At 27.3% G+C, this 14,873-nt stretch overlaps 1 long non-coding RNA gene across 1 annotated transcript; it reads right to left on the bottom strand.

Annotated features, from left to right (window-relative positions):
- Positions 1–1,983: 1,983 nt before the first annotated feature.
- LOC132804294 (uncharacterized) lies at positions 1,984–2,404 on the bottom strand. Its single transcript, XR_009639422.1, has 2 exons — positions 2,313–2,404; positions 1,984–2,199 (listed from the first exon to the last, which is right to left on the bottom strand). It is a non-coding gene; the product is annotated as an uncharacterized LOC132804294 (long non-coding RNA).
- Between the last annotated feature and the right edge of the window lie 12,469 nt (positions 2,405–14,873).

Below are 14,873 nucleotides of genomic sequence, written 5' to 3'. Positions count from 1 at the left end.
TAAAAAGAATATATCCACAACCAATCCCATATTCACTTACCTGACCATGACCATGCTCATGGTCATTCTGGTGCCGTTGAGGACCATCAAAAGAAGTAGTATCTATTTCAAGGAATGATGCAGAACCAGTTAAGCGTGCTTGGTGAATTTTCATCAAAAGGTTATAATTTTGTTCAAAAACTAAAAGACAAAAATTAATTATGATTATTTCTTAAATATAGACTTTCGATATTTATGCTATAGAAGCACATTTAAGGCATGAAAAATAGAGAACATTTTCTCTAACATGTGTTCTTCATTAACTTTTTTACCACATAATTGCAATTAGGAACTAATTTTAAATAGTGTTGCATTATATTCTCCTATAGTTTTATAATCTTGTAAATGCAAATAAGTCCAATCATATCAAGTTTTTAGCAAAATTATAGTTTTCGGGTGATCATCCTTTTCATTTAGATATTTTTCAGATTTCATAAAGATTCTTCACAGTAAGATACGTTGTTTTCAATTCCTAATAAATATGATGATATAAAAAGATCATAGCTTTTGCGTATTCTTGCGCAAATGCCTTATTTCCTTTTCTTATAGTTTGTCCAAGGTTCATGGTATCCATATGGACTTTAACATACATTTTTTCTTTTATATATTATATAGATAATAGCCATATGTATATGCTTATACCAACATAATGGTTATAAAAATTAAAGCCAAAATAAATAAAAATTATAGGAATGTTTACATTAGTTATAAAACCTATCATCAATATTAGAGGTTATAGAGTTTGAAATGACATCCATAATTATAATATTTAAAAAAAATCTTTTCATTTTTGACTTAAATGTCAATAAAAATCGTGGATTTAAAAAGTTAATAAAAATTATTGATATTTTAAATGCCATGTGATTTTATAATCACATAAAAAGTTTTAATTGTATACATTTAAATTTTTAAAAACTCTTTTTTTTTTAATATTATATATCTAGATTTTTATAGAGTCCTTAAAAATTTGTACTAGAGACTAGTAGAATTTTTTTTTTTTATAAAAGTCAATAAATATTTCAATTAAACACACTCCATTAATTTTTTTTAACAAATAAGAAGTGTTTTTAATTGACAAAAATGGATTTTTTTTTTTAAAAAAAATAGCACCACAAATATATTTATTATTAAAATAATAAAAAAGCTTTTTAATTTTATTTTTTTTAACAATAATTGTCTTTTGAGAAAATTTCACAATTGCCCCTTTTTCCTAACACTTTTGACTTTTAAAAAACTCCCTCAATTTGTCATCTATTCTGGTAGCTCTTTATAGTATCCATCGCCAAAAGCCCACCGACAACCCAAAGTCATTGTTATTAGATTTGAAATTAGATTATTATTTATATTTATATATTAATTTTGATTTGACTTAGGATTAGATTTGTTGAATTTTGAGGGAAAATTTAGTGGAGATGTGTTAGATTTGAGGGATTTAGGATTAAATTGTTAGAAATTAAGGCTGGCTTGGATAAGGTTGCAAAGAAGATGAAGTTTCAACCTTAATGGGGGGAAATTGTTTCCAACGATTAGACGGGCTTTCCATATACCTGGCAATTCGGATTCGTGGATCATATTCGTGTCAACCTGTTTAATAATCGTGTCAAAAATGCCTAACCCGAATACGACCCATTTATTAATCGTGTCAGGTATCCAAAACACTAACCCGACCTGTTTATAAACAGGTCAATACGACACGACCCGTTTAACACGATTATTTTAACGGGTCGTGTTGATCTATTAACCCGTTAACCTGAAATTGACCTATTAACCCGAAAATTAACCTATTAACCCGTTAACCCGAAAATTGACCTATTAACCCGAAAACTAATCGATTAACCCGTTAACCCGAAAATTAACCTATTAACCCGAAAACTAACCTATTTATTAAAATAACTTATTTAAAATGCCAAAAATTATAATTCACAATACATAAGTCTTAATATGTGCTAAAAAAGACAAATTCAATACACCAACATAAAATTTAATGTCCTAATAATAGTAAAACACCAATACAAAATAAAATAAATGGTATCAAATTGTTATCATAATACATATAAAACCAAAGGAAAAAGGACATAACTATCATTATGCTCCAAATTTATTTATCGATGTCCAGATTCCAAACCAAATATGTCGATTTTTGGTGCTCAACAATCCAGCCTGGGATCATAATATCAAAATAAATAAATAAAAAAATCAATTAAATATAATACAAAAGTTAAAATGTTAAAATAAAATAAAATAAATTAAATAAATTTTAACATTGATATTACCTTATGCTTGAGTATTAGCATAATTAGAGCATTGACTTGAAGATTCTTCTTTATTGATATCACAGCTCAAAACATCTTCAGTAAGATCCTCATCAAGTTGTGCTTCAAATTTTTCTTGCATTCCATAAATTAGTGAAACAAAAAAATCATTAATAAAATAAATTAGTGAAACAAAAAAATTATTAATATATGCAAATGAAATAAAGAAAACATTAATAAAAATAATTACCTCTTTGCCCAAATAACCAATCTCTTGTACAAACTATCGCTTCAACAGTGCTAGGCTTTAATGAACTACGAAATTGATCTAATACTCGTCCACCAATGCTAAAAGCATATTCAGAAGCAACGATGGATATAGGGATACTCAATAGATCACGAGCCATTAAAGCAACTTCAGGATAACGAAACTGATTTGCTTTCCAATAATCAAGCACATTCAATTCAATTTCAGTAGCCATCCTTGGCTCCTCTAAATAAAGCTCCAATTGTGATTTTTGTGTATTGGCACCTAACTCTTCAATTTCACAAATATTAAATTCCTACAGTGTTAGAAAATAAAAATTTCAATAAGATTATTTTTCAAAAAATTATAAATAATCACTAATTAACACAAATACAAACAATTAAAATTAATAAAAAATTTAAGAGTTATTTACTTTCAAAATGGAACTAGCTGTCTTTCTAAAAGAAATGACATCTTCTCCAACACTACAAGATGTGTTACTCTTTTCTTTCTCCAAAGAATGTGTAGAAGATGTCAAAGATCTTTTTTGAACATACTCCTTAAATATTGAAAATAATTTGCTCTTCACACGTATAAACTCACTAGAACCACTTGCTCCATAAATTTTTCTATAACACCAATCTACCAATTGAAGCTTATATCGAGGATCCACAACCACTGCAATGGCTAATATCAAACTAAATTCTGACCAATACTTCTCAAATTTTTTAAGCATTTGATTAGCCATGGTTCTCAAGTAATCATCCTCACTTTCAATATTTTCCTTCAATGTAACATAACAAAAGAAAACCGAGGAAAAGTACAAATTTGAAGTAGGATATTTAGTGCCCAAAAATATGCAAGTGATATCATAAAACAAACCCAAGAATCTACTTATCTTTTCAATCTTCTCCCACTCATGACTAGAAGGACAACTTTTATAATTTGAATCAGTTAGCTCCAAATGACAAAAGGCACGTCGATAGTACAATGTACTTTCAAGCATTAAATATGTAGAGTTCCATCTAGTAGGCACATCTTGCCTCAAACCTCTCTTAGAGTCCATTGACAACAATTTAACACATTCTAAAAACTTCTGTTTTCTTACTTGTGACCCTCATACATATTTAATACTTTCCCGAATCTTATGAACAACATTATCAATATCTTTCAACCCATCTTGTACTACCAAATTAATGATATGAGCACAACATCTAAGATGAAAAAAATCACCATCACAAACTACAGCCCCCTTTAATTGCAATTGAGTAACTAACATATCAACAGAGACATCATTGGCAGAAGCATTATCCAAAGTTAAAGAAAATAACTTTGTCTCAATTCCCCATTCACACAACAAAGAGTATAGTTTTTCTGCCAATGCTATACCGGTATGTGGAAGTGGCATATAACAGAAATTTAACACTCTCTTTTGCAAGATCCACTCTTTGTCAATGAAATGGCAAGTAAGACATATATATCCATCAGTAGTTGCAGAAGTCCATAAATCAGAAGTCAAACAAATTCTACCAGGAGTTGCATCCAACATGCATTTTATCCTACATTTTTCCTTCAAATGCATTTTAAGAACATCCGACTTAGCAGTATTTCTAGAAACAAGTTGTATATCAGGATGTAAATATTGAAATATGGTTCTAATTCCCTCATACTCAACAAATTGGAAAGGCAAATCATGCATGATTATGGCCGAAGTTACCAATTCTCGAAAATGCTCAAAGTTAAATTTAGATGCATTCAATGAGATAGTCCCTCTATCTTGAGATATCAATAATTGACCAATATCACGAGTGTCTCTTTTCACACAATTTTTCAAATGACGCACCAAATTTCCCGTTCCATATTTACTATCACAAAGATAAATGGTACCACAATCTTTACATTTACATTTTTGCTTACCATCAACATTCAAAGGAAGCACATCAAAGTAAGACCAAACCTTTGAAGTGAGTTTTCTCTTGCGTTTCACTTTATGCCCACTTGTGACTCCCTCCATAGGACTTGCAACATCTTCTAAATTAATAGGCATTTCAAAGCTACTTGATTCAAGATTTATTTGAAGTCCATCCATGTTTATCTACATGTTTTCAAACCAAAAAAAATTATATATTAAAATAAAATATTATAACAACCTTATAATAAACATGTATATAATTTTTTGTTTCCAAATCACAAAGCAAAATATATTCACACATATGCACATATATAATTTTTTCATTTCCCAAGCTATAAGAGGTACAAGATGGCTAAATATCTATGCAATCTTCCAAATTAGTACTTCCAAGTTCCAACAATGACAATTTAGCTAATATGCATTGTCATTTCTTATTTGAGTCATCAACATTTTTTAAAGTTAAAATTTGTCTAATTCTTTCCTTTTTAATCTATACACTACTCAAGCATATGAAGTAAAATACAATATAAAATGTATTCTAAACTACAAAATAAAAATGAAGCAAGAGAAAATGAGAAATACCACAAAAATGAAGAGGATCGAGAGCATTAACAAATTGTTTCTTGATAAATACCAACTCTAACATAAGCATTTACATATATAGGAGATAGATTAAATAAAAAGACCAAAAAAATTATATTACATTCATTTTATAACCACAAATATTAAGAATAAATATGTAAAAGTAACATTAATTAATTGGAGAGTAAGGAAAAGAAAATTATCTAAAAACCATATCTGTCCATTTAGAACCACAAATATATAGAGCAAATTTATAAGATTAATACCAATTAATTGAAGAAGATGTAATTATTTACCTTTTTAGCGGCAATCTAATTATTGCTTCATGCTGTCCAATTCTTATTAATCATTTTTTTTTTCAGCCAAAAGAACGTAATTGGTCAAACCAAATAGGTACCCCTTTTCTTTTTGTCCCTTTCATACACATGTTAAAGCAGCCAAAAAAAAATTTACATCCTTAAAACTCTTCATCCCCAAGTGGGTCACTGTAAAATAATTTCTTGAAAAACTAGAAACCAAATTAATCTCCTACCCCAAAAAGAAAGAGGGAAAAGAAAGAGATAAAGAATGGAGTAGCACGAGTAGTAGTGGTATTAGGCATTATTTTTCACATCAGGTGCATGTGCAAATGCTATTGGAAGAGTCTTTCTTTCTTTTATATATATATATATATATATTTATATATATATATATATATATGTATGTTTAATTTGTTATTTTTACTTTTAAATGTCATGTGCTGAGATGCTTTTTAATCATTAGTGGGGGAAAGATAAAGTTTCTGACAACTTGTATACCGGGGATGTCTGAAGGAATGGAATTTTTGTCAAATAAAAGAGATAGCAGTTGCAGCGTCGACCAAGATTCAGATACAACCAAATATATCAGTACAAAATGAATTGAAAGTGACAAAAGAGAATCTGCAGAGAACTAAATTTGAAAGTTTAGCACGACTCACCGTTCGTCTAGAATCTGCAGAGAACTCTCAAAGACCCTGTAATGCCGAACCCAAATCATTCTCCTTTGTTCTTTCAACTGTCAGTTGCTTCAACAGTTCAACTCTCAAACGACTCACTGTTCTCCTTTGTTCTTAGAGAAGAAGCAGGAGGTAGAGGAAGGAGGCTTTGATGGCTGATGGAGATTGGAGATGGGGCTGGCTGGTGTGGTCTGTGGTGGCTGCGTTGTGTGTTGGAGAATAAGATGCAAAATTGAAAAATAGGGCTTGACTCTCGACTTTTGAGTTTTAGATCTGAATTTTTTTTTTGTTTTATTAAAAATATATTTTTTGTTTTTAAAAAATTAATAATAGAAAATTATTTGTATAAAATTTTTAATTTCTAATATTTTTTAATTATTAAATATTATATTAGTAATAAAATATTAATTTAATATTAAATTTAAATGGGTTGTAATAGGTGTATAATCGTGTCGGGTTGAAACTGACCCGTTTAATAAATGGATCGTAACGGGTCAATTTCGAGTTAAACAGGTCAACCCGAAAATGACACGATTAATAATCGTGTTAAACGGGTTGACCCGATTATGACCCGAACCCATTTATAATAAACCCAAACCCATTTATTCCGTGTCGTTTTCAAGTCGTGTCACCGTGTCATGACCTAAATTGCCAGGTCTAGCTTTCCACCATTGGAAAAAGTTTTTATAGTTGGAAATTGTAATTTTTGACGGTCAATTTTTTTTTTCTATAATTAGAAAACTTTCTATTGTTGAAAATTTTCCAGAAAGTGAGAAATTATAAAATTCCAACAAAAATTCATTGGAATCTCATCTTTTTTAATAGATTTCTGCCAGTTTTTGACAATTATGCAATGAAAAGATTATTATTTTTGCTATTATTATGATTATTATTATTATTATTATTATTATTATCACACATGCAAATACATTTTGTTTTTTTACTCCTATAATGCACATGCATATACACTAGTCTAATAGTCATAAAGCCTAATATAACACTAACCAATATAATAGTTATCTATAAGAAATATATATATATATATATGTATATATATATGTATATATATATATATATGGAAATTCTATGGTGAGAACGGTCCGCATGAGGACCGCAGTATTAGTGATGGTTTTTCATAATATTAACGATGGTTTTTTAGAAAATCGTCACCAATACTATGAAAAACTGTCACCAATACTATGGTCCGCATGAAAACCGTCCGCATCATAAACGGACTATATATATATATATATCATCTTTTTGAGAAAAACAATTTAAGAGAGTAAAAATAGGTGGGACAGATTTAGAGAAAGAAGTCAAAACGAGAAGATTAGAGGAAGAGAATTAGAGAGAGGAGTGATTGATAATTTTTTCAATAGTAAGTATTTTTGTCCACCCAGACGAGAAAGGTAATCATGTTGGCCCAAAAAAAAAAAAAATTTTCATTTACACCTTTTCAATTTTATTATTATTTCACTTAAATTTATGTTTTAAAAAATTCATCATTTGCCTTCTTTTAGTTTTCTAAAACTGCTAAAAGAGGTTGATCTATCAAATTTTATCAGTTTTTATTTATTAATTTCAACAATTAAAGACTAAAATTGTATTTTGCAATGTTATTGAATCACAAAATATAAATTTTTAAAGCTCTTTTGGCTTTTAATGAACAAATAAAACCTGACAAATAAATCTATTTTAATAAATATAAAAAAAATCAAAAAGAAGTTTATGATAATTTTTCAACAACAAAAGATCAAATAAAATAATGATAAAATTAATAAAAGGTATAAATGAATTTAACCAAAAATAAATGTCTTTTCTGTTATATATATATATATATATATATATGTATTTGATGTGTTGGAGTTGGCTATCTTCTCCAAAAATCCAACAAAAACCCCACTATTGGTATTTCAAAAAAAAAAAAAAAAAAAAAAAAAAACTATTGGACCGGTGTATCTGATAGGTGGACGGGGCTTACACCAAAATTATTGTTAGATTCTATACAAAAACAGGCTTTTACTTGTTGGGCCCATAAATCTTTGGGCCATAGTAGGCCCAGTACTAAACAAGGTTTAGACCCCGTAAAGTTTTTCATCGTGTGTCTTTCATTCTCATTTTATTTTTGTATTATGAAGAAATCGAGAGTCCTGCTTAATTTATTATATAAGTCGACAGTGCTCATCCATTCTAATTTAATATTTTATGATTCAAGTACAATTAAGATGATTTTGGATTGCTAAACTATCACTAGGTTCATACTCAAAGACCTTAAGTTCTCTAGGGTCTAACACCATGCTAAACTATCACAATTCCTAAAACCTTAAGCTATAATTAGTGAGCTTTTTTTTTTTTATTATTATTTTGAAGGTATGGATATTCAAATTTAAGATTATTGCTTGAAAAATAGTGGCTTGACCAATAAGTTTTCCCTATAAGGACAAAATACGAATTCAATATATATATATATCATCTAGTTCATATGATAATATTTTCAACTTTTAAATTCATAATAAATGAATTTGATAATTTAAAAGTGTTGCGTTACATTTCAAATTAAATATACATAATTCAATAATTCTAAATAATTGAACCTATTTATTTTTAATTTAAAAAGTTGAAAATATAATCATTTAAACACTATTATATATATATATATATTGGTATATAATAGATTCAGTATCTATTTGGCAGAATTTTTTTTCTGGATCAAAAGTTCTATTTAAATGTCAAAAGTTTTTCTGTTAAAAAATAAAGGCATTTGACAAGAGTTAACAAGTACTTGTTGATTAAAAAATAATAATAACAATTTTTTTAAGTTGTTTTAGAAAAGCCTAAGTATCTGTTTGGTAGAATTTTTTTTTAAGTCAAAAACTCTTTTGTTAAAAAAATAAAAATGTTTGGCAAAAGTCAACAAGTATTTGTTAACAAAAAAACAGCTTTTTTAAGCTGTTTTAGATAAACTCAAATTTTATACTTCTCTAAAAAAGCTCTTCTTTTTAGTTTATATAAAAACTCAGTGAACATTTAATGTACTTTTTGAGCTTATATAGAAACTCACTGAGCATTTAATGCAGTTTTTTATTTATATCCAAACATTTATTAACTTTTTAATAAAAACTCTTTTTCAAAAAGATCTATTATATAAAACTCTACAGACTAAAACTCTATTTTTATCAATTATACCAAACGACCCTAAATTTTATACTTTTCTAAAAAAAAAACTTTTTTTTCTTAATTTATATGGAAATTAATTTAGTATTTAATGCAATTTAATGAATATTTAATATATTTTTTTATTTACAATCAAACACTTATTAATTTTTTTAATAAAAATTCTTTTTTAAAACTATTTATTATACACATCTCTACGGACTAAAGCTCTTCTTTCATCAGCTATATCAAACCAATATTTAATTGGTTTTAAAAAGGTTAAAGTAAATCCAAATTTGGTTATGCTAGATCAACTTAATTATATTAGATTATATTAGCTGATTTTATGATTCGGTTGTATGTCATGACAAAAGATGAGAAAAAGAAGGTTCCAATCCAGTGGAGAAGATAAGTATAGGAATATATTTGGAGAGAGAGAGAGAGAGGTTCACCTAGGAACTTCAAGCGGATTGAGAAAGGGTGAAATAGCAGCTACAGGATTAGTAGCAGAACTTCGGAAGATAACCAAAAACTGCTGTTTAAGTGACGGTGCTAAAAAATCCGGATCCTACTTCAATTTAATGTTAAGCTGGTACTGTTGGTTGCCCTTTTATTTGTCTTTGGATTATTTTGATTTTTCTTTTTTGTTTTATCGTCATGAAGATATTTGTTACTTTTAGGTAAGAATGAAGATATTTGTTACTTGTTAAAAAAAAAAAAAAAAAAAACGATTACTATTATCATTTTTGATATTCATGAAGTGGGGATTCAAGCTATTTTTTGTTTTGTAAGGGTTCTTGATGCCTTTCACATTTGGAAAATGTCAGGTATTATAAATCTGCAACCCTATATATAATAAACCCTCCATAAATAAATGTTAGATGAATAAATGTTCTTGCTAAAATAATAAAATTATTTGTCTTAATTTGGACCAATATACTAAATTAATAATCTAGTTAAATATATATGATGATAACTTTTTTTTTTAAATGTTTTAGGCACCATGAATACATAAATTAAAAAAATTGATTAAATTTATATGTATATATATATATATAAACACACTTTTAAATACATTTGAAGGAAATTTTACTTAACAACTTTTATTTTTTCAATTTGTTTTTTTTCCCAAACTATGCATTTAAAGTTTTTTGTTTTTTATTTGTACATAAATGGACCCTAATCTCATCTTTAATTTCTTTTTTTTTTCAATGCAAACACTATATTTGGTGTATTCTTTTCATTTTGTAGCATATAGTTATTTCGACTTATAAAAAATCGCTAAAACACAATTGTAATATGGTCATTATCATCTTTTCTCTTGAATAATCTATTCATCAATATGTAATTCCATCACGGTGTCGTTTTCACTATAATAATTCAAATAAGTATTGGTAATTTATAAATATTTCTTAGTAAAATAAAAAATAAATTAACTATTTTTAAATTAATAAATATTCATTTATTGATAGATTAATAAACTATTGGTTTATCGATAAATAAATAACCTCTTTCAATTAAAAAAAATTTTGGTAGTCCCATTAATATTTACTTATAAGGGTTTAATGTATATTCATGGACTGAAAAATTTTTGTCATTTAAAATTTTAAAAATAAGAAAAAAAAATTAAAATTTATTAGTTTCCTTGACATACGAATTGTCATATCTCACGGTGACAGATAATATGTGAGAAACAAATGAAAACAAGAGAGAGATAAAAAGGTCACATTTTCTAGGTATATATAATTTAATTCCTTTAACAAAATGCTGAAAGATAGTGGCAAATGGTAAGATGAGTTTTTTGATTTTTGATTTTTTAATTTTTTGGAGAACAATGCTAACTGGAGTTAATGCTGAAAGAGTATGGGTTCAATCATATATATGTAAGCAACATAAGAATATAGAGAGATCTACATTATATAGCATTTTATTTTATTTTATTTTTTGGCTTTAATCTACATCATATAGCATATAATGGGCATTCATGCATTAAACACGAGTATGTTTGTAGCAGTACTCGACGTAACACTTCGTGATGGTGGTAAGATGACAATTGAAAAAGTTAAGAAGTTTACTTCCTTTCGTTTTTGCACGTTTAGAAATTCAAATAGCTAATAGAAAATGTGTCGAATCTGCTTTGTTTCAAGGTGATAATTGAAATTATTGACTTGGAGAGAAATTTTGACTAAATGAAAATCGTAGACGAAATTTTCTCTCTTCAATGTCAACATTCAAAGCCAAGATTTTTATATTTAAGTAGATAAATCTTTATGGTCCACCTCCTAAAAGCTTGACTTTTTAGAAAGTGTCTACTTTCAAGCGGTAATAGAGCTAGAGTTCATATGTTCCATCTCTTTTATTGCATTTAGATGTTGATTCTCCTTATTTGATTGACAGTGAGATTTAATATTTTTTTGGTTTATTTATTTATTTATTTATTTTAAATATTGGAAATAGAAGAATTCAAATTCTTAACTATTGTATAAAGAAACAATCCACTTAACTGCTCACATAAAGACAGTTGTGGATTCAAGTAAAGTGTCATGAAAAGTGGTAAACCCTCTAGTTTTACGTTTAAGATTTAAATATGTACCTTATAAACATGTAAAATTATTTTCACTTTTACATGATGGATTGCTCTCGTTCAAGTATGGACTTCAAAGATAAGCAATTTTTGAAAAAATGTTAATATGCCCCACAGTATTAAATATGATATTCAAATATACGACCCGTAAAAGATACGCCCTACAATTTGAGGCTCATTTATGAAAAGAGAATATTAGTTCTAAAAGGTAGGGCCTCTGTGTGCTTAAGCATAAGGTGCAAGGAAAAAATCCTTTATATGGGCAAGGTATAGAAAAAGGTGATTAGTGTACCATTTAAGACATCAAAATTGTGGTCCTAGGCCACATAAGGCATGCCTTTTTAATTTTTTTTTATTAAGAAATAAACTAAAAAAATCAAAAGACATTACAATTTTTTCTCCTTTTAATAAATGTAATTTTTTTTCTCCTTTTAATAAATGTTTTACAATTAGTTGTAACTAACTTAATTTTTTTGTTTATTAGGATAATATAGACTTACATAGATGTCTACTTTCAATGTATGCATTGTGCTATTAATTTAATAATATTAGAATTAATTAAAATAATAATAAAAATATAAAAAAATCCTATCATGTCTAAACTGATAAGGTTTAACCTTGTCAGCTTGCCACACCTTGAAAGAATATGAGCTATTTTGGTTCATCTGCAAAAAATTAAACTTAAAAAAAAAAAAGGGAAAAAGAAAATGAAAATGAAAAAGGAAAGTTACTAGAACAAGAATAACACAACACTAAAAATTATAACCGCAATGGGATATCTGTAAAGAACTCATGTACAATAAAGTCAATGCCACATCATGTCCAATGAAGTCAGTTCTGCATGAATAGTAATACTACCTGTGACTTTCCAAATTATCTTCCTTGTAAGTTGAAACTTTTTGAATTATCTTCCATCTATCTTTTTAGTGCTCCACTACTCCTTTGATTGCGCTAACAATTTGATAATTTCTTGCAAAACTAAAAATATTGCATACATACATGCCGTTTATAGTGCAAACTTTTTTAAAAAATTAAGACTTTTTTAAAAAAAAATAATTTTTTAAAAAATTATATATAAAGATGATAAATTTTTTAAAAATAATTATTTTTAAAAAAATCAGTATTATAACAAGATACGGACATCTGTACCATAAAATTTCATTATATATATATATATTGCAAGGCTCAAATTAGTTTTCTAATATAAGAGCTAACATTATGACCTTTTTTTTTTTTTTTTGAAATTTTCAGATCATATGAGATTTAAAATTATATTTATTAATTATTAAATCTAGACAAGATTTATTTTTTCTAAATAAGATTTTAGTATATCATTAAATCTATATTTGATCAATTTTAAAATTTTAAATCTTAATTTTTGACGTGATCTTAAAGCCAATAAAAAAAAATTTGATATTAAAACTATCAAATATTTTAATATAGGACTGACTCTATATTTACATATATATATATATATATATTAAAACTTTTCTATAGTCATAATGTTGGGATCAAACTAGTTTTTTATTTATGAGAAGATTAAAACTTTAAAAAAATATATTTATAAATTTAGATTTACATTGATTATTAGATAGTAAAAATACATAAATAAATACAAAAATAAACTTTTAACTAATTTTTTACCAAATTCGAAAAAACCAAAGAATATTTTTAAAAGGTAAATCTAATTTTTATTTAATATTTTTACTAAACATATTGATAGAAATAACTATTTCATTTTTCTTTTTTTATTACTATAAATAGCTATTTCTAATTTATTAGGAATAACTACTTATATCAAACACAATTTTAATATAACATAGTATATATTTTTTACAGTATACACATAATTATTACTATGTAAAAGTAACTTTTTTAAGATAAAACCTATAAAAACTATGATTTATTATAATAAATAATTTATTTTTATTAATAACTGATCAGAATTATAACTAAAATTTTCGTATGCCTACATAACAAGTATTTCTAAATAGAGTATCATTATAGAGAACTTTTATTATATGTGGATTAATTTTCAAGCCATTGATTTTGGTTGTCAATTTCTTATCAGAAAATGATAGGTTTCAATAACATTCAAGCAATTAATGTAAAACATTGGTGTATTTAGATGAGGTTTTCATTCATGTGGGGTCTCCTTACAAATAAAGGATTAAAAAAAATAATAAAATAGAAAGAAGAAGAAAAGTCTCCAGACAACACAAAACCCCAATGTGTGGCTTGCATCAAAACTTCCCAAGAAAACTAGAAAAGGGATTCAAGTTGCGTTTTCCTTCACGGCTTGCTCGACCACAGTAAACCTATTGTGGTCCCTCCATTTTGGCTTTTTCATGTCTTTTTTTAAAAAAAAAAAAAAAAAGATAGAGAGAATATGGAAGATGATGATATATCTGGTCCTATTGCACGCCACCACATGGCACGCTCAGCCAATTAAAATTTCTTTTCAATAAAAAAAAGATTAATTAATTTTTTTTTTTAAAAAAAAAAAAGGCTCCAACTCATCCACCACACACAAGGAAGAGCCACGTGACACGGTCTGATATGATGACCAACTGACTAATACGTGATGGAATACTATTGGCCCAGCGCTGACCCCATCGTACGGATTTCACCGCCGTGTTCCCAAAACCCCCTCGTACGGACAGGGATTATTGTGTTTTAATCTATTCTTGTTTTGTTTTTTAAACTCCCCAGGAACTTTTTCTACGGTACCCAATGAGTGCTCCAAATTTACCTGCAACTTCGGTTTTGAAAAACTGTCCCAAAATAACTGGCAACCGACAGGAATGTTCGCTGTCTTTCACTTCAACAGTCTCTCTGCTCGTTCATATGGGTCACCGGCCTGTAAGGTTGTCAGTCTCTTTGAACACGTGTAATCGCATGGATGAATAGCATCGAAATCTTTGTGCATCCAAATTTTATTTATTTATTTATTGTTTTGGTTGAAAGATGAAATAATACCTCACATGTTTTATTTATTCTTCTGATTTTCTCTTTTTGGGAGGTGTCCATTTTTTCCCAATATTTGCCCAAAAGAGAAAGAGATTAGGTTCTTGGCCATCTTCATCTTTCTAAAAATTATTATATATATATATATATATATTTAATAG

This window comes from Ziziphus jujuba, chromosome 6 (genome assembly GCF_031755915.1).
Source record: "Ziziphus jujuba cultivar Dongzao chromosome 6, ASM3175591v1".
Lineage (NCBI taxonomy): Eukaryota > Viridiplantae > Streptophyta > Magnoliopsida > Rosales > Rhamnaceae > Ziziphus > Ziziphus jujuba.
This window is presented reverse-complemented; position numbering and strand designations above follow the sequence as displayed.